Here is a 20,136-nt window from a genome sequence, read left to right on the forward strand (position 1 = left end):
TATGTACATCAGAGGAAATAAGTATGGAGATGGTCTAGAGAATGGGAAAAATATTTATTCACTATATACCTGATACAGAGTTAATATAGAAATATATAAAGTATTCAAAGAACTAGACAACAAAAATAAACAACTCAGTTGATAAATGAGCTAATGAAATTAATAGACAGTTCTCAAAAAATGACATGCAGATGAACAATAAACATAAAATATCTTAAACATCTTTCATCATCATAAAATGCAGCTTAAAACTACATTAATATTCTGTCACGTGTTAGTTAGAATGGATATCATCAAGAAAACAAAGATCAGCAAATCCTCATATGTAGGAGAGTGCCTCAACTACTGTTCTATTGCTGTGAAGGGACACCAAGGCAATTATAAAAGAAAGCACTTAATTGAGGGCTTCCATACACTTTCAGAGTGATTATCATGGCAGGAAGAATGGTAGCAGGCAGGCAGGCATGAGAGCTTATATCCTGACCCACAGAGAAGCAAGCAAGAGAGAAAATGAGACATAGACTAGGCTTCTGAAACCACAAAACCCAAATCCAGTGACACACCTCCTCCAAGGCCACATCTCCTAAGCCTTTCCAAACAGTTCCCCTAACTACAAACCAAGAATTCAAGCTTATGAGCCTATGGAGCCAGTCTCATTTAAAGCATCAAAGAGCAGGACCTTTATATACTGCTGATGGAGACATAACTTGGTCCAGCCACTATTGAAGAAAATATGGAGATGTCTAAAGAAACTAAAAGTTTAATTACCACAGTATCTAGCTGTACCACTTATGGGCATATGCCTGAAGTTCATCTGAATTATCCATCATCCTGTAGAATTCGGTAGTTGAAAAGTAAATCAAGGAAATGGAAAATTCTATGAATTCATATAATATTTGGTGACATACTTATGAGTCTTGTATAAATGGAAAATTGATTGATAGTAATGGGTTATGCATGTCTATATAAATACTTATAACTTATTCTCTTTTGAAAAGGCTATCAGATATCCAAAGAGAGTCCATCCTTAAGTTAAATTCAATATAAAATTAGCTCAATATATAAATAAAGACCTCCAAATAATTCATCAAAAATTAAGTATGTGTCCCCACGAAATTCTTTAATGAAATTCTTTAATGAAATTCTTTAATGAGAAGAATTTCGTGGGGACACATAAGTAATTTTTGATGAATTATTTGGAGGTCTTTATAAACATCCTCCTGAATATTAACCTTTTTTTTTTTTTTTTTTTTTTTTTTTTATTCTTTTTTAATTAAAATTTCCACCTGCTCCCCGTTTCCCATTTCCCTCCCCTCCTCCCAAATATTGCCCCCTCCCCCCACTCCCCTCCCCCTATCCCCACTCCTCTTCTCCTCCCCCCACACCATTCCCCCTCCCTCTCGATACTGAAGAGCAGTCCAAATTCTCTGCCCTGCGGGAAGACGAAGGTCTTCTATCTACGTCCAGGAAGGTGAGCTTCTAAACAGGCTAAGCTCCCACAAAGCCAGTTCATGTATTAGGATTGAAACCTAGTGCCATTGTCCTTGGCTTCTCATCAGTTTTCGTTGACCGCCATGCTCAGAGAGTCCGGAATCAACCCATGCTTATTCAGTCCCAGACCAGCTGGCCTTGGTGGGCTCCTAATAAATCAGTTCCACTGTCACAGTGGGTGGGTGCATCCCTCGTGGTCCTGATTTTTTGCTCTTGTTCTCCCTCCTTCTGCTCCTCATTTGGACCTTAAGAGCTCAGACCGTTGCTCCAAATTGAGACTCTGTCTCTACCTTGATCCATCGCCAGATGAAGGTTCTAAGGTGATATGCAAGATATTCATCAGTATAGGATAGGGTCATTTCAGGTTCCCTCTCCTTAGTTGCCCAAGGTACCAGCTGGGGACATATTCCTGGACACCTGCGAACCCCTCTGCCTTGTCTGCAAGGTCCTTTACTGTGGAACAGTTTCCTGCCCTTTCACTGAGGCTACCAACCCAGAGTAGTGAGGGCCTGACTGAATATTAACCTTCATCAGGCGATGAAAGAAGACAGAGACAGAGACCAACATTGGAGCACTGGACTGAAGTCACACGATCCAAAGGAGGAGCAGAAGGAGAGAGAGCACGAGCAAGGAACTCAGGACCGCGAGGGGTGCACCCACACACTGAGGCAATGGGGATGTTCTATCGGGAACTCACCAAGGCCAGCTGGCCGGGGTCTGAAAAAGCATGGGACAAAACCGGTCTCGCTGAACATAACGGACAATGAGGACTACTGAGAACTAAAGAACAATGGCAATGGGTTCTTGATCCTATTGCACGTAATGGCTTTGGGGGAGCCCAGGTAGTTTGGATGCTCACCTTAATAGACCTGGATGGAGGTGGGTGGTCCTTGGACCTCCCACAGGGCAGGGAAACCTGCTTGCTCTTTGGGCTGAGGAGGGAGGAAGACTTGATTGGGGGAGGGGGGGAATGGGAGGTGGTGGCAGGGAAGAGGCAAAAATCTTTAATAATTAAATTAATTAATTAATTAAAAAAAAGGAATAATAAGTGTTCAAAAGAAACAATAAGGTTGCATAACCAAAGACTCATAAGTATAGTTTTTAATAGGTAAACCCAAATTGAGCAAAGGTTAAAGCCCGCAAAATGTCCTTTTAGCCAAACTCATAGCAAATTAAAGATCAAAGAAATAAGAAATGGGAATAAGTAGATGCTTCAGTCGATAAAAGCTTGCCTTGCAGACACAATGACTGGCCTGAGAGGTTTGACTCCAGAATCCATGTTAAAAAAATATATCCAGGCATGATGGTGTGTGCTTGCAATCCTAGTACTAGAGAGGCAGATAAAGAGAATCCTTGTGACTTACTGGTCAGGCAGCCTAGCCTACTTGGAGAGTTCCAGGCCAATAAGAGACCCTTTATCAATGGATAAAAGATAGACAACACCTAAGAAATGGCAAACAAGGTTGTCTCTGACCTCCTTGTGTGCATATGGAGTGAGAACCAGAGAGCACAGTATTCCAGAAGTGAGAGGGTGTGCAGACAGATGTGCATGGGAAGGGGGTGACAATCTGCTCATGATACTGAGACATGCCACTGAAGAAGAGTGGGAGGGATGGAGTAAACATGGTGCCACCTGAAACAAGGCCCAGAGACTCAGATAACAGGGAAGCAGGGCTCTAAGTTAGGTGGGTCAGATTAGAGCTAGATTGGATCAGCCTACACCATGGATGGGACTGGAGGAAAATTGTACAGGATGATGGATCAGGGGATCTCTGTATCATGATCCCATAGGAACTCAGAGAAAAGAATGGGATGAAGAGAAAGAATGGCTATAAACTGCATTATTCCCTCGTCACAGGATCAGACATCAAGCTAGACCTGAGGTAAGCCTCTCAGGGGACTTGAACCTACCAACAAGAAATAAGGCACTCCTCTGAGGGACAAGAAGCCTTGTCTAACTAGGTCCTAGTCAGGTTTAAACCCTGGTTCCATTTTTTGCCTTTACCATACCAGCATGGAGACAGACTAGCCAAGATCTCAAAGGTTCACAATAGTTCCAGGTGGGGTTTGAGCAATATGGATAAAGCCATGAGTCAGAGTTTGGGGGGGAGGCTCTGTCTGAACCTTTCTCCTGCAGGGGTGCTCTCTGCAGGAGTGGTCAGAATCCAATCAGTAGGGGCTGATAACATGACACAGTTACATCAAGGTCACAGTGGCTTCTTCTGTCCCACAGGATCGTTCTGGGAGAAGGCCCAGTTAAGGCACATATGAATGAAGATGCTGCCTGGCATTTGTGAGTGAAGTACACATTGCAGACCAGGGTATGCGCCTCTGCTGCAGCTCAGCTCACAATTCTTCCAGGGTACACAGCTTGGGTACTGATTGTGGCTGATCCTGGAGTGCCAGTCCCAGGTGTCCAACTCATCCCCCAGAACATCGAGACTAATTGCTGCTCCTCTTCCTTATGCTGCTGCATCTGGTGGCAGCAGTACTCCAAGACACAGGACCAAGCAGCCTTTGCCCATGATAAAGATGGTGGTCTCACCTAGTAGCTCAGCACCCAGATCTGCCAGCACCTCCTGGTCCAGAGGCTTAATGGCTGTGTCCCAGAAGTCTGTGATGCATATCTTGGTCTACATCTCCACCTAGTGGGACAGGTGGGCAGGTGACAGGCAGACAAAGGAGAACTCACTGTAGGAGTACGTGGCCTCCTTGATGCAGTTTACCAGCTGCTTGCTGACCTACTAGGTGCCCAGGTAGAGCAGCTTTACTTTGGGTAAAGCATGTGCTATCATCTTGGTGATTGTACCTCGCACGTGCAACCTTGCAGACCTCTGTGGGAGTTTTGATCTAATGCTAGCGGATGCTATAGACAAAATTGAGCTCCTCATCCTCAGTGTTTCTGACAAAGGAAAAGAAGATTGAACACAAATCTTGAAGGATCAAAGAATTGCAAGGTGATGAAGGAATCCTGGTCCGTACAACCCTATAAAATTGTAAGAAGCAGCATTTTCATCATTGGGAACTAAAAGCCAAAATGAACAACAAATGCAGAAAAATAGCACCTGCCAAACTACTTATGTTGATTACTTTTCTCCTTGTGATAAAATACCTTACAAGAAGCAACTTAAAATATGGGGGTTCAGGGCATCTCACAGTTCGAGGGGATACAGTCCATCATGGCAGGAAAGCACGGTGACAGGAGTGTATGGCAGCTATTCAACCGCATCGGAAGTCTTGTTGTCAAGAGTGAACAGGAAGTGGTGCGAGACTCTAAAACCTCAGGGCCCAACTCCAGTGATCCACTTTCTACAGCAAGACTCCATCTCCTAAAGGTCCCAAACATTCCCACTAGCTGGGAGATCAAGTATTCAATGCATGAGCTTTAATCCTACCTTTCTGATTCAAATCGCAACACCACTACAGCATGCCACACAGATAGAGAGTGGCATGTAGATGCAGGGTCACCTTTGGCTGTTTGCATTAATTTTGCTAACACTTCATGAGTGTGACCAAATAACCTGAGTTATATATCCAATTTTAAAATTTTTAGCACTGAAGAAAAGATGGATAATTACCTCTCTAATTTGAATTAAAAATAATCATAGTTATTTGCATAAAAACAGGTGAGATCCTCCCCCAAAGTAATTTGTCTCTCTAAATGCCCTGTAAACAAATTACAGTTTCCTCTAAAATCCATCAGGATAAGGCTAATCTAAAATTACACCAGAATCTCACGCATATGGACAAACATCATCTTTTTCATATTATCCCAAAACAATTCACCTTTGAAACACCTAAGTATGAACTATTAAATTATTATACTCTTTTGCTTATAAATAATAAAACAAAGGACAGTGTGCATGACTCATTTTTCCTCTATGTGTGGGTTGAAACAAGGAGAAGTAAGCATTGATAAATTCATCAACAACTCTCTTATGTGGTATAAACTTAAGGGATCCTCCAGTATCAGCCTTGGCAGTGCTAGGATCACAGACACATGCCCATGCATCTTGTTATGGAAGTGTGGGTTCTGGGAATCAAGATGAGCCCCACATTCTTGTACAGCCACCATGTCTGCTTGTTATGTGAGTGACACAGCTCAAACTCAGGTCCATTTGCTTGAATGATAAGCATGTAACCAAGTGAACCATCTCGTGGGGTCATTCTCCTTCTCTTTCTATATAGTGACTTTCTCTGCTCCTCTGAGAACATACTGGAATACAGATCCACAGTTCACAGATGTTTATCAACCGCTGTTCAAAGTAACTCCTTTGATCATAAACCAAAACCTTTCAGCTATTTTGCCAAGTTTGATCATCCATTGGAGTCATTGTTAGCTTCAACTGTCAGTTTGATATAATCTGGCGTCGTCACAGGGAGAGCCTGTCTCAAAATAAGGTGGATGACTTTCCTCAGAAAGGATACTCACTCAAGGTTGTCCCTGGCCTCCACACCAACTCACACACATGTGTAAGCACACTCTACCACTCTTGTGTATCTCCACATACATGAATATTATTTGTGCACATATATTTAAAATAGGAACAGAACACTATGTCGCCATGTGAGTATCTTTCACCCTAAAAAATTATCTACTTTGTAGTATTTCATTATTAATTGGTGAATGTCCTATCTTGCTTTTAATTTCTTAAAGTTTTAAATATGTGCGAATATGGTGCTGAAAATGGGGTTCTACACTTAGACTATATTTTTGACCTAGACCCAAGGACACAGAATTTCTGGCCTAGCTTATATAAATCATTTGTACAAATTAGGCAATGGACTATAGAATCTGTCCAAAAACATACTTCCAGCCAGCACAGTGTAACAAGTTTACTCATTTTGGTTACTTTAGGGATGAGAAATGATGCAGATGGGCTCCAAAGTCCAGCATTAAGGTTCCCATCCCTTTATGGACAGTTCAGGGTGACTTTCAGAATGTACTGAAAGAGTTGCTGTGATTATAGAGAAACATACAGCACATGGATCAGAGGCACAGTCAGAGTTTCAAACAAGTTCTTTGTGAATTTTAACCAAAGAGCATTTTGCATGCAAGCATCTTTTGCTTCCTCCCACAAGCCTTTCTTGACAACACAACAAACGATAATCTGAAATCAAACACAATACTACCTGCAGGACCCAACTCCAGCAGATGGAGCAGGGTGTAAATAGCTTCAGTTGCCAGTTACAATAAACTCAAAGTACACAAAGGGCCAAAACTAAGTGAAGGGTGCTTGGAATTTGAAAGGGAAACAGAAAAGCACAAGGTATAAAAACTACTAAAGTTCCTATCAGCATGGAGCCACATTCCCTCAAAGGCTGGCTGGAAAAGTCATAGATGTGGCTGGTGTCCAATGCAACATGAGCAGAAAGAATAAGGTTTGGGGTGTTAAGGCATTTCCACTCAGTCTACAAAGAGCAGAAGAGAAAGATGCCAATTTCTGATTTGTGTTGGGATGGTGAGGGTACAACAGCTGCTTTTGCTATCTGAAAATGAGGCATCCTGGACATGTGGCCTCATGACTTGGGAGATAGTAAAATGAAGTCAATCAAATGACATTCCACTAACAACCCTTACCGTGAATTTTAGGTTCTGTTTCAGTATCAAACTGAACAACCTAGAAAATACTTAGCAGGGTTTTTTTGCCTTGTTTTTTTTTTTTTTTTTTTTTTTTTGTGTGTGTGTGTGTAGTCTTTTGTGCTCAATGTGATTTGAATTTGTTCCAACACCATCTGGATAGAGTATTAAATTTGTTCTCTTTGATCATATGTAGCAAAGAATCTTGCTTTACAGTCTATGGTATTTATAGCACTCTTCCTTGGGGAACTAGTCATAATTTCCAAGAACTATGCCCAGCTCCAACACTGCAGCAACATCCTGGTGTTTTGTTTTGTAATTGGTGTCACCCTAGGGTAACTTTGATCATGTTATTGAGCCTTGTAGACTCAGTTGATAAAATGCTTGCTATACAAACATCTAGATCTGAGTTCAATCAACACAACCCATGGAAAAGTGCCAGGCATGGTGGCACGTGCTTATAAACCCAGCACAGAGGACGCAGGGACAGACATATCCCTGGTACTCACTGCTCAGCCGACCTAACTGAACTAGTGAAGATCGGGACAATCAAAATTCCCGTCTCTTAAAAACAAAGTGGGTAGCTCCTGAAGACTAGTTGATCTTTTATCTCTACGCCCATGGACACACACATGCACACATACCCACAAATGTGTAACAGACAAAAACACATACAGTATACATAGATTGAGAGTCCTGTGAAAACAAAAACACAATAACAAGCAGCAACCTCCAAAGGTGTTTGCCATTGCCCTAGAGTCTAGTAGGCTTGGCTCTGTGCTGCCCAGGACAATCTGGTGCAAATGTATGGGATCACTATATATCTTGAGCTTAAGTAACTGAAAGAACAATAGGATTTCAGGGCTAAAGAGAGAGTGGGTAAGCTAACATGTTTTCTTGTAGAGGACCAGAGGAGGTGCCAGTACCCATCACAGAGTGGGTGTTACACCATAATGTAATATATTAATGTAGCATCATAATTATGTTAGCTCAGAAATGCCTGTAACTTCAGCTCCAGGGGCTCCAATGACTTCTTCTGGTCTTCCTGGGCACCTACATACACATGGAAACACAAACATGCACACAGAAAGAAAGAAAGAAAGAAAGAAAGAAAGAAAGAAAGAAAGAAAGAAAGAAAGAAGGAAGGAAGGAAGGAAGGAAGGAAGGAAGGAAGGAAGGAAGGAAGGAAGGAAGAAAGAAAGAAAGAAAGAAAGAAAGAAAGAAAGAAAGAAAGAAAGAAAGAAAGAAAGAAAGAAAGAGAGGAAAGAAAGAAGGAAGGGAGAGAGAGGGGGCATATGCGTGCTCATGAGACATTATATGTATTTTTAAAGAACAGTTGGGTGGGAGCTTAGAAATACACATGGACTTTCCTGGAAACAGTCTGAACTGGATATTAAAAACTTGAAATGGATATTATAACACACATTTTCCTGGCAGCCAGGTCTTAGGAAGATAGAAACAATACACTGTGATTTGCCAAGCCTGAGATCATATTTATTATTGACTGATAAACAGAAATTAGCCCCTGCCTATCTTTAATCTTCATTATTGCCTATGTGACTTTAAAATTTTCCCTGTATACACTCATGTGTCACTTTCAGAAATTGTCATGTACATGTACATTGAACATTGAGCTTATTCCCATGCTCTACACACACACTCCTTACCCTTGTCTCCTAGTTTCCTTCTGCTACTGTGATAAACATCATGACCAGAGACAAATTAGGGGAGGAAAAGGTTTATTTGGCTTACACTTCCAGGTCCTAGTCCATCATTGAGGGAATTCAGAGCAGGAACTGAAGCAGAGACCATGGAGGAACACTGCTTACTAATTTACTTTTTGGCTCACTCAGCTAGCTTTCTTATACAGATCAGGCTCAGTTGCCTGGAGATGGAGATGCCTATGGGTACTTCTGTGCTAAGAATCAAGATAACCCTTCACAGACATGGCCACAGATGGGTGTGGTCTGTGCAATTCTTCCACTGAAGCTCCTACACATTACTGCTTTAGACTGTGTCATTTGACAGCTAAAGCTAATAAAGATGCCTTCCCTTTTTCATTCCTCCTACCCTTATCAGTCCCCTTTCTTCCCTAGACAGTTTCATGGTCACTTTTATATCTTAAATACATATATTATTTTATATATCTACATAAGATCTATGAGCAGCATGAGAGAAAGCAGACAGCATATCTCATACTGGTTTAATTTACTTATTGTGATTATTTTCAGTTGTATGACTTTAATTTGAAAGAATTTTTGACAAAATGCCATAAAAGCAAGCATATAAGAACATATCTTAGTCTACTGGTTATTCGAGTCTAATGATTTTAACTAAAAGTCATCAATAGGTTTGATTTTTAAAGCTTTTATGTTGAAATATGTATAACATGAAATATAGCATTATCATATGTGTTGGTTTGAAATAAAATGGCTCCCAAAAGGAGTGGCACTACTAGGAGGTGTGACCTTGTTTGAGTAGGTGTGGTACTCTTGGAGGAAATGTGTCACTGTGGAGGCAGGATTTGAGGTCTCGTCTCATATATGCACAAGCCACCCTCAGTGACACAATTCACTTCCTGTTGCCAGCATATCAAGATGTAAAACTTTCAGCTCCAGCACCCTGTCTACATGCATGCTACTGTAGTTCACCATGATGATAATGGACTAAACCTCTGAAACTGTAAGCTATCAAACGAAATTTTTTCCTTTGTAAGAGTTGCCATGGTCATGGTGTCTCTTCACAAACTCAACTGAGACAGAAGTTGCTACCAAGAACTGGGGTATTGCTGTGATAAGCCTGACCACATTTTTGTTTGGAGGAATTTGGTACTTGAGTTACTAAAACAGTGGAATGCTTTAAGCACAGTATAACGGGTCATACTAGTATAAGCCGGGAAGACAGTGGTACTAAGAGTGATTTGAACTGTGGGGCCTGCCTCAAGAGGTTTCAGAGGAGACAAATTTGGGTATGGTGCCTAGAAATTGTTCTTGGGTTATTTTTGTTGATAATGTGACTGTTTCTTGCCCTTGTCCAAAAAGTTTTCCTGATACTAAAGTGAAGAGTTTTGTACTAATTTCTTTGGCAAAGGAAATCTCAAAATAACTGAGTATAGACTCTGCTGTGTGGTTACTAGTGTTAACTCTAAGGAAGATATATATTGGGGAAAAAAGGCAAGCTGAGCAAAGAGAATGTTTGAGGAGAAAAGGAGGACCAGGAAATGGAATGGCTAAAGCCTGTGTTCAAGGAGATAAACAGATAAATGGAATAAAGGAGTGGTCACCTCAAGGCTACATCACACCCAGCTAAATTTCCAATTTATGAAAAGGGATTAAATAAAAGCTTAGAGCCTGGTAGTGGTGCATGTCTTTAATCCCAGGGGAGGGAGAGGCTGCTAGATCTCTGAATTTGAGGCCAGCCTCATCTACAGAGCAAGTTTCAGGACAGGCAAGTTTAAGGCAGTGAAAGCAACTGTTGAAAACAGAAAGCTGGTGAAGCTACAATTGAACAAAGGGACCATGTTCCAACCCCAGAAAGCAGCAGAACTTGGTGACTTCAACCATCTGGTTCTGGTTTAATAGTTAAGGACAAAAGAAATGAGCTACGGAACGACTAAGGAAAGTTGCTGAGGCCAGGTATGTGTCAGCAGTATCCCTGGATGAAGGCCTAGAGAAGCTATTGCATGAAGCTCTGAAGCTGAGGCCTGGATTTCCTTGGAGACCCCAAAACCCCAAAATATTGAAGATGCCAGAGCCATGGGATACCTACTGAAGAAAGCTGTTAACAGGGATTGGAACAAGCCCAAGAGAAAGAAGTGTGTTTCAATCACTGAAAAGCTGAAAGGAATTGGAGATCTGAAGAGTACTTTGACATCAGCCAAGGAAATGCAGATTTTATAGTTTGCCCAACTGGTTTTTAGTCTTGTTTTGGTCCAGTATTTCCTCACTATGCTCCCTTCCCTGGGTTTTGGAACAGTAATGTATGTCTTGTGCCATTGTATGTTGATAGTATGTGATCTGCTTTTTTATTTTGATGTTACAGGGAATTACACTTAAGAGATTGTGCAAATCTCAGAAGAGATTTTGAACTTTGGACTTTTAAATAAGTTTGAGATTGCTATGGACTATGGGGACTTTTGAAGCTGGACAGAATACATTTTTGCTTTACAATATGGCTATGAGCCTTTGAGGAACAGGGTATGGAATAGGGTGCATTGAAATAAGGTGACCCCTGAAGGGAGTTGTATTACTAGTTGTGCCCTTATTGGAATAGACATGGTCTTGTTGGAGGAAGTGTGTCACTGTGGAGGTGGTCTTTTGGGGTTTCATGTTCAAGACATTCCCAATGATACAGTTCACTTCCTGTTGCCTGCATTATCAAAATATAAAAAAACTCTCAGCTCCAGCACATTGTCTGCCTGCATACCACCATGTCCCACCATAATGATAATAGACTAAATCTCTGAAACTCTAAGCCATCCAAAGAAATTACTTTCTTTGTAAGAGTTGTGTGGTCATTGTGTCTTTTCACAACAATAGAAACCCTAACAAAGGCATCATAGTTAGCACCTGTTGTCATCTTTACTGAAACCTAAGTCACTTAGGAAAACAAGGAATCTACTCCCCCTATTAGACTGGCCCACGTGCATGTGTGCGCAGCACTTTTTGATTACTAATTGATAAAGGAGAGCCCATGCCACCATGACAGTGTTATCCCTGGGCTGGTAGGTCTGGGCTGTATAAGAAAGGTAGCCGAGAAAGACAGGGGTAGCAAATCAATAAACAGTGTGCCTCTATGTCTGCTTGTTATGTGAGTGACACAGCTCAAACTGAGTAATTGTCTATGTAAGGAGATAGTCCCTAGTATTTCATACTTTTCCATCTTCCAGAATGAATCTCCTTGGATAGGCATCTATTTATTCATATATTTGAGACAATGTCTTACTATGTAGTCCAGACTCCCCTGAAAGCCATGCTGTAACACAAGCTGGCATTGAACCTACAGTGACCCTACTGCCTCAGGAGGATTCAAATGCTGGGGTTACAGGCTTAAACTATCATTGTCTTCTGAAATACTTCATAAGCTAATGATGATTGTTTCTTTTTCCAGATATTTTGGGTATGTATGGGTGTATTTGATGGTCATATTAAACAATGTCACATTCACTACCTTTTACTTATATTTGCAGTTGAAACAAGTAGTCCTGGGCATTCCACCTCCGTATACCAGTCCCATGTCCTTACTAAATGCCTCCATTTTCACAAATGACTGGCACTCCTAATGCATCTCAGCTGACTAGGAAAACACAACATGTTATTGTTAATTGGTATGAAATTGTTTAATGACCAAATGAATCTACTACAATGTTCCCCACATGCATTTCTGCCCAGTAGGTCCAGTGAGGTTGAGACTTTGGCTCTATGACAAGCCCTCAGACATAAACTTGATTCTTCACAACACTGAGCATCAAGACTGAAAATTCCATATGATATAAGGCTGGCTTTGGGGGAACTTTGGTTCTGGTGTTTTTATTAATGTTTTACTAATAATGGTGTTTGTCATTTGTTTTTGCAAATATTTTAGTGTGTGGGCACTGCTAACATATATGTGTGCAGAAATAGCCTGCTGGCCCCACCCAGTTAGTGTTCCTTGTATGTTCATGTTTTCAGAGCTGACTACTTATTTTTGTTTTTTAAAGATTTTATTGTATTATTCTCAACTTTGTCTGGATGGGGGGAGTCAGCATGTAGGTTTGAACATGTCAGTGGCCATGTCCCTTGAGGTCAGAGGCATCACATCCCCTAGAGCTGGACTTACAGTCTGTTCTGGGCTGCCTGGAGTGGTAGCTAACTGATGAACTCAAATATTCTCTTAGAGTAATGTGTACTCTGAACAGCCAAGACGTCTCTCCAGTCCAGGTTTTGAGAATTTTTAGCCTGGTCACACTTCTGTTCTTACTCTCTACTTCCTGATTGTCAATGGAATGAAAAGTGATCAGTTTATTTCCTGACCATGAGGCCAACGTCACAGGCCTGCTGCAACTCCCCATCACCACAGACAGTGCCCTCTGGCTCTTTCAATTTTTATTAATGAAACATTTCTTCTCTAAGTTGTTTTTTCTGTCAGAGCATTCTATCAAAGCAAGAGCAGACTAACAAACACACTTTAAAAAAAAAATAAGAAAAAGATCTCCATTCTGGGGATAGGGTCAACGTCTCAAAAAAGTTATGATTGTAGTTTCTGATATCTCAGTTCTTGCCCTGGGCTGTGGTTATACTGTGTCTAAGGTACCTCTGTTTGTCTGCCATCATTACTTGTTATTACAATTGTCTTCCCACTGACTCTGTCCCAGTCTCTCCAAATAAAGAGGTTTTTTTTCTCATTTTTTTTATTCTTTTTTAATTAGAATTTCCAACTGCTCCCCGTTTCCCATTTCCCTCCTCCTCCTCCCACATATTGCCCCCTCCCCCCGCTCCCCTCCCCCTATCCCCACTCCTCTTCTCCTCCCCCCACTCCATTCCCCCTCCCTCTCAATACTGAAGAGCAGTCCAAATTCCCTGCCCTGCGGGAAGACCAAGGTCCTCCCACTTCTAACTAGGTCCAGGAAGGTGAGCATCCAAACAGGCTAAGCTCCCACAAAGCCAGTTCATGCATTAGGATCGAAACCTAGTGCCATTGTCCTTGGCTTCTCATCAGCCTTCATTGTCCGCCATGTTCAGAGAGTTCAGTTTCAACCCATGCTTATTCAGTCCCAGTCCAGCTGGCCTTGGAGAGCTCCCAATAGATCAGTTCCACTGTCACAGTGGGTGGGTGCACGCCTCGTGGTCCTGATTTCCTTGCTCATGTTCTCCCTCCTTCTGCTCCTCATTTGGACCTTAAGAGCTCAGACCGTTGCTCCAAATTGGGTCTCTGTCTCTCTCTCGATCCATCGCCAGATGAAGGTTCCCGTGCCATTCTCCTTGGCCTCTCGTCAGCTCTCATTGTCCGCCACATTCAGAGAGTCCGGTTTTAACTCATGTTTTTTCAGTAGCAGTCCAGCTGGCCTTGGTGAGCTCCCAATAGATCAGCCCCACTGTCTCAGTGGTTGGGTGCACCCCTCATGGTCCTGACTTCCTTGTTCCAAATAAAGAGTTTAAAAGATGCTGTATTTCTTTTTTTTTTTTTTTTTTTTTTTTTTTTTTTTCTCTTATTTATTTTTTTATTCTTTTTTAATTAAAATTTCCACCTGCTCCCCGTTTCCCATTTCCCTCCCCTCCTCCCAAATATTGCCCCCTCCCCCCACTCCCCTCCCCCTATCCCCACTCCTCTTCTCCTCCCCCCACACCATTCCCCCTCCCTCTCGATACTGAAGAGCAGTCCAAATTCTCTGCCCTGCGGGAAGACGAAGGTCTTCTATCTACGTCCAGGAAGGTGAGCTTCTAAACAGGCTAAGCTCCCACAAAGCCAGTTCATGTATTAGGATTGAAACCTAGTGCCATTGTCCTTGGCTTCTCATCAGTCTTCATTGACCGCCATGCTCAGAGAGTCCGGAATCAACCCATGCTTATTCAGTCCCAGACCAGCTGGCCTTGGTGGGCTCCTAATAAATCAGTTCCACTGTCACAGTGGGTGGGTGCATCCCTCGTGGTCCTGATTTTTTGCTCTTGTTCTCCCTCCTTCTGCTCCTCATTTGGACCTTAAGAGCTCAGACCGTTGCTCCAAATTGAGAATCTGTCTCTACCTCGATCCATCGCCAGATGAAGGTTCTAAGGTGATATGCAAGAAATTCATCAGTATAGGATAGGGTCATTTCAGGTTCCCTCTCCTTAGTTGCCCAAGAGTTTAAAAGATGCTGTATTTCTTAATAAGCTTCCTTGGTATAAGGCATAGCTTGGACAAGACCTCCTGACCCTGGGTTTCCTATCTTCTTTATTTTCTGCTGATCCTTTCTCAGGAACATGTCACTGAAGAACAGTCTGTTGATCAAGGTCAGTTGGTTAATCCCATAACAATTGTTCCACTATTGTGCCAGTGGGTGTATCTTGTCAGAACAATCATTATTGTAGCTCCAAGAGCTCAGAGATGACTGGCCTTGATGATAGGTCTTCTCCAGTAGTGTGTATAGCATCTTCTAACTTTATAAAAGTTGGTCAGTGTGGATGAAGATTCCAGGTGAGCATGGGATTGATTTTCCATATTCTGTGATTTGATTATATAGTGTCTTTAGCAATATGGTCTTCCAGTAAGTTTCTGAAAGGTAACCAAGAGTATTAGTGATAGCCTGTAATGCACGGGAATCTATGGCAACCCACAAGCTAACAATTCAAAAAGAGGTAACCAGTTCCTAGTACTGGAAAGTTTCTTCTGGATAGCATGTGGTATCTAGTTAGGAGTAAAGAAGGGAGTAATGGGAGAGATAACTATTACTAAAATCCTCTTGAAAAACCATATGGAAGTCTATGCCATAGAAACTTCCTAAAATGTATACACTACTTTAAGCTTCTTTGTGATAAGATAACTCAAGTACAAAGAATTGAACATGGAACAAAACACAATTAAGAAAACATCTACATACTTCAAATCCCAGGATGCAGAAGTCCTAGAGAGCTAGGTAATTTGTTTTTCTGACACGCCCCCGTATGCTAATGCTAACCTTCTTCTTAAAGCAAGGAAATATGATTTAGTGTGTTTGTTTTTATAATTGCCTTTTTTCATTTAACCATATATGTTAATCATCTAGCCATAGTAATGAGTGTATTTCCAGAATGCTATTCTCAGTGAGTATAAAACACTGGCTTAAATGGAACGTGCCTAACTCATTTGACCTGTCTCTCATTCTTGGGTATATTCTTTGAATCACTTTCTGAGTTTTAATTGTTATTTTGTACTTTAAATTGTATCTATCCAACAACATGTAGATTTGTGTTTGATTTGATTTGATTTTTAAGTGCTAACATTTCAAAACATCTTATCAGAGCGGAGGAGATGGCTCAATGGTTACTATGCTTGTCATACAAACATGAGGACTTGATTTCACTCCTTAAAACCTACAAAAAGGTCAGGTCACAGCACAAGCCTGTAATATGAGTGTTAAGAGGACAGAGCCCAAAGGATCTCAGGGGTCACTATCCAGGTATTCTAGCCAAATGCATGAGCTTGGGGTTCATGAGAGACACTGCCTCAAACAGTAGAGTGAGGTTGGGGAGTTGGCTCCTTTACTGATGGAGTGCTTCCTGTGCAAGCTTGAGAAGATGAATTCAGATCCTCAATGCCCACACAAGAGCCAGGCACAGTAGCACACAGCTGAAACACCAGTGCTGGGAGGCAGGGACAGGTGGATCCTAGGAACTCTCTAGCAGCTGGTCTAGCTGAATTGGGAAATCCAGGAGTCAGTAAAAGACTCTATTTCAACAAAAAGAGTAGAGAGAAAGAGAGAAAGATACTCAAGGTTGACCTCTGGTTTCCATATGCATGTGCTCATTCTAGTATAGCTACACACATATATGTACACACATGCCACACACACACACATATGCACGCACATTCCTCCTATAAATTATTTCACTAAGCAAACAAAAAGAACATATATTACCTTTACTTTCTAAGTAACTTATGTCTCTTACCCTTAACAAGTCCCTTTGCCAAGCAAGAATGTGTTACTTTAATGATGCCAGAATTATCAGTTTTTATTTTATGAGTTATAATTTTGATGTTTTTATCTCAGAACGCCTTCCCTAACCTAAGTTCACAAAGATTTTTCTCTTATGTTTTATTCAAACGGTTTTACAGTTTTATACTTTCATTTATACTTATAATCCATCTTGAATTAATTTTGCACAGGTCTGAATTATAGCCTTAGGGCTTTTTCTCTATATCTGCTTCCCTAGTTGTTCTAATATAATTTCCTGGGAAGGGAAAAAAGAAAAAAAAAACCTTTCTCCCTCGAATTTCCTTTAAACCTTTGTCAAAAATCAATGTGACCCTATTTCTAAGTGTCTATTTCTGCACCTTCTATTCAGTTCATTTTTGTGTCTGTCCAGTCTTTCTACCCTACTTCCCTGTCTTGAGTCCTGCAGTTATATTACAGTAGAAAGCTCCCTCAGTCTTAGACTCAAGGTTATATGTCTTCTAATTTTATTTCTTCTCAATATCACTTTAATTATCAATGGCTCTTTCTCTTTTCATATGAATTTTTAAAATATCTTACTAATATCAGGAACAATTATAATGGGTTTTAATTGAAATAGCATTGAATCAGTTTGTGAGAGCTTGCATCTCAAATATATTGTATTTTTCACTATACATACACAGTATATTTCTCCTTATTTATATCTTCATTGATAATCCCCTGTCTTTTGTACTTTTCAGCATAGAAATGTCTCAGATAGGGGGCTGGAGAGATGGCTCAGAAGTTAAGAGCATTGCCTGCTCTTCCAAAGGTCCTGAGTTCAATTCCCAGCAACCACATGGTGGCTCACAACCATCTGTAGAGGGGTCTGGTGCCCTCTTCTGGCCTGCAGGCATACACACAGACAGAATATTGTATACTTAATAAATAAATATTTTAAAAAAAAAAGAAATGTCTCAGATATTATTAGATTTGTACCCAAGAATTTCCTTTTGTTTTGTGCTTTTTTTTCTACTTTTGAGTCACAACTATATGTTTTAGCTATAACCTTACTAAATGTATCTGTGGAGCAGGTGAGGGAGCTGAAACTGGGGAATGGTTCCCTATTCAATCAAGAGAGACAAGCAAGCCAGGGACAGACTAGAAAGAATCAGAGATTCAGAGAAGATTCTTAGAGAATTAGAGACACTGAGAAGAAAAGAATGAGCATAGAAAAAAGAGGAGATAGAGTAGATAGATAGATAGATAGATAGATAGATAGATAGATACATACATACATACATACATATATACATACATACATATGCGTATAAACACATATCTATACACATACATATAATACATACACATCACATATACATGTGTGCATACATATATGCATACTCATATAAATACATGCATAATATTTAAATACATAATACATGAATACACACATATATACATACACATATACATGCATACATATATACATAAACACATACATACATATATAAACATGTACATACAATATGCCCCACTCTGGGAGCCTGTCTTCAGAGTCATACAGTTTGGGATTTGCTATGTAGAGCACTAATAGCTAAAACTTCATTTTTTTTCACATTTTTTTAGTAACTTTAAATTTTTTTTTTCACCCTTAAATAGTTGTTTATTGGCAGTGGGCTGGAAGGGATGGCAGAATTAGCATTCACAGACAACACCACACCAGTCACAAGGGCAGCAAGAGTGATGGATGGGAAAGCCTGAAGGCCCTCTCTTCAAAAGCAAGTGGGTAGGCGGGGGCCTGGAGTATTGATGGGGCAGCCTTAGATTACCTCTGCTTAGTAGGCATGGTTAGAGATGAAGAGAGATTCGCTGGCTGCGGCTCCAGACTGACCACTTGGGGTGTACTTTCCTTGACAAGCAAGGCTGTTGGCCAGGGATCGCTTGATGTATTCCTCCTGGGCAGCCTTCAGGTTCTCCTTCTTCCCGCCCCAGGCCTTCAGAGCAGAGGCCTGCAGGGCCCGGCCATAAGAGAAAGTCAAGGCCCATGGCTTCAGCAGTGGGCACTTGTTGATGGCATTGAGGTTGATGGACGCCTCTTCCTCGCTCTGCCCTCCAGACAGGAAAGTGACTCCAGTGACAGCAGGGGGCACTGTGCGACGCAGGGCTGTGACAGTTGCCTTGGCAATCTCCTCATTGGAATACTTCAGGGTACAAGCATGGCCTGGGGTGACCATGTTGGGCTTCAGCAGTGTGCCTTCCAGATAGACATGGTGGTCACTCAGAGCCTTGTACACAGCAGCCAGTACCTTCTCAGTTACATACTGGCAGCGCTTTAGGTCATGGTCTCCATCAGGAAGGATTTCAGGCTCCACAATGGGTACAATGCCATTCTGCTGGCAGATGCTGGCATAACGGGCCAGAACATTGGCATTTTCCATGATGGCAAGGGCTGAAGGAGTATGCTCCCCAATCTTGAGCACACAGCGCCATTTGGCAAAGTCAGCTCCATCCTTCTTATACTGGGCACAGCGTTCTGACAGCTCATCCAGCCCTTGGGTGGTGGTCTCACCATTGGTTCCTGCCAGGGGTACCACGCCTTTATCTACCTTAATACCCACAACACCGCCCTTGGACTTGATAACTTGGGGGAAGGGACGTCCATCATCTGCCTTCTGGTAGTGTTTCGTGGAAGAGGATCACCCCCCCTCCCAATGCAGGGGTTCACACGGTCATCAGCAGTTAGCAGCAGCTGGCGGTAGAAGCGCCTGTTCTCTTCGGTGTTCTCAGTGCCAATGGACTGCAGCCGCTTAGCAATGCTTCCAGTGGACTCATCTGCAGCAAGGATGCCCTTGCCCGGAGCCACAATTCGGTGAGCGATGTCAGACAGCTCCTTCTTCTGCTCCGGGGTTAGTGCTGGGTATGGGTAGGGCATGGTGCCAGTGGCAGCACGTTCCTGACACAGGAGGGGGTGAGTCTGCCGGCTATGGCGGTGGGTGAGCAAAAGGTCAGAGGACCGAACGCGGATAAAGTCACCAGAACCCCGATCTGCGTGCGTTCCAAAAGAATGCAGCCTATTGAGCTGAGGGGGGAAGGGGGAGTAACTTTAAATTTTTGCTTTACACTTGCTCCTCCAAAATTCTTGGTTATATTTTGGATACTGAAATTTTAGGGACAAAAATCCCAATTCAAGAGTTCCAGGAGGAGCTGGAGAGTGGTAAAGGACTTAGTGGTAAAGAGCATTTACTGTTCTTGCAAAGTTCCTTAGTTTGGTTCTCAACATACCCAGCCAATGGTTCATAACACCTGGGACTCAAACTATAGGGAATTCAGAACTCTCTTCTGGTTTTTACAGGCATGTGCACGTGCACACACACGCACACATGCAGATACACATGCACACACAACTAAAATATTTTAAAAAGAAAGAATTTCAAAGGACTGGGCTCAGGCATCTGTCAACCAGAGACCGAACAGT

The 20,136-nt window shown here is 41.8% G+C and overlaps 1 pseudogene; it reads right to left on the reverse strand.

Annotated features, from left to right (window-relative positions):
• Positions 1 to 18,334: 18,334 nt before the first annotated feature.
• LOC130874560 (fructose-bisphosphate aldolase A-like) lies at positions 18,335 to 19,654 on the reverse strand (annotated as a pseudogene).
• Between the last annotated feature and the right edge of the window lie 482 nt (positions 19,655 to 20,136).

The sequence above is a fragment of the Chionomys nivalis genome, chromosome 5 (genome assembly GCF_950005125.1).
Source record: "Chionomys nivalis chromosome 5, mChiNiv1.1, whole genome shotgun sequence".
Lineage (NCBI taxonomy): Eukaryota > Metazoa > Chordata > Mammalia > Rodentia > Cricetidae > Chionomys > Chionomys nivalis.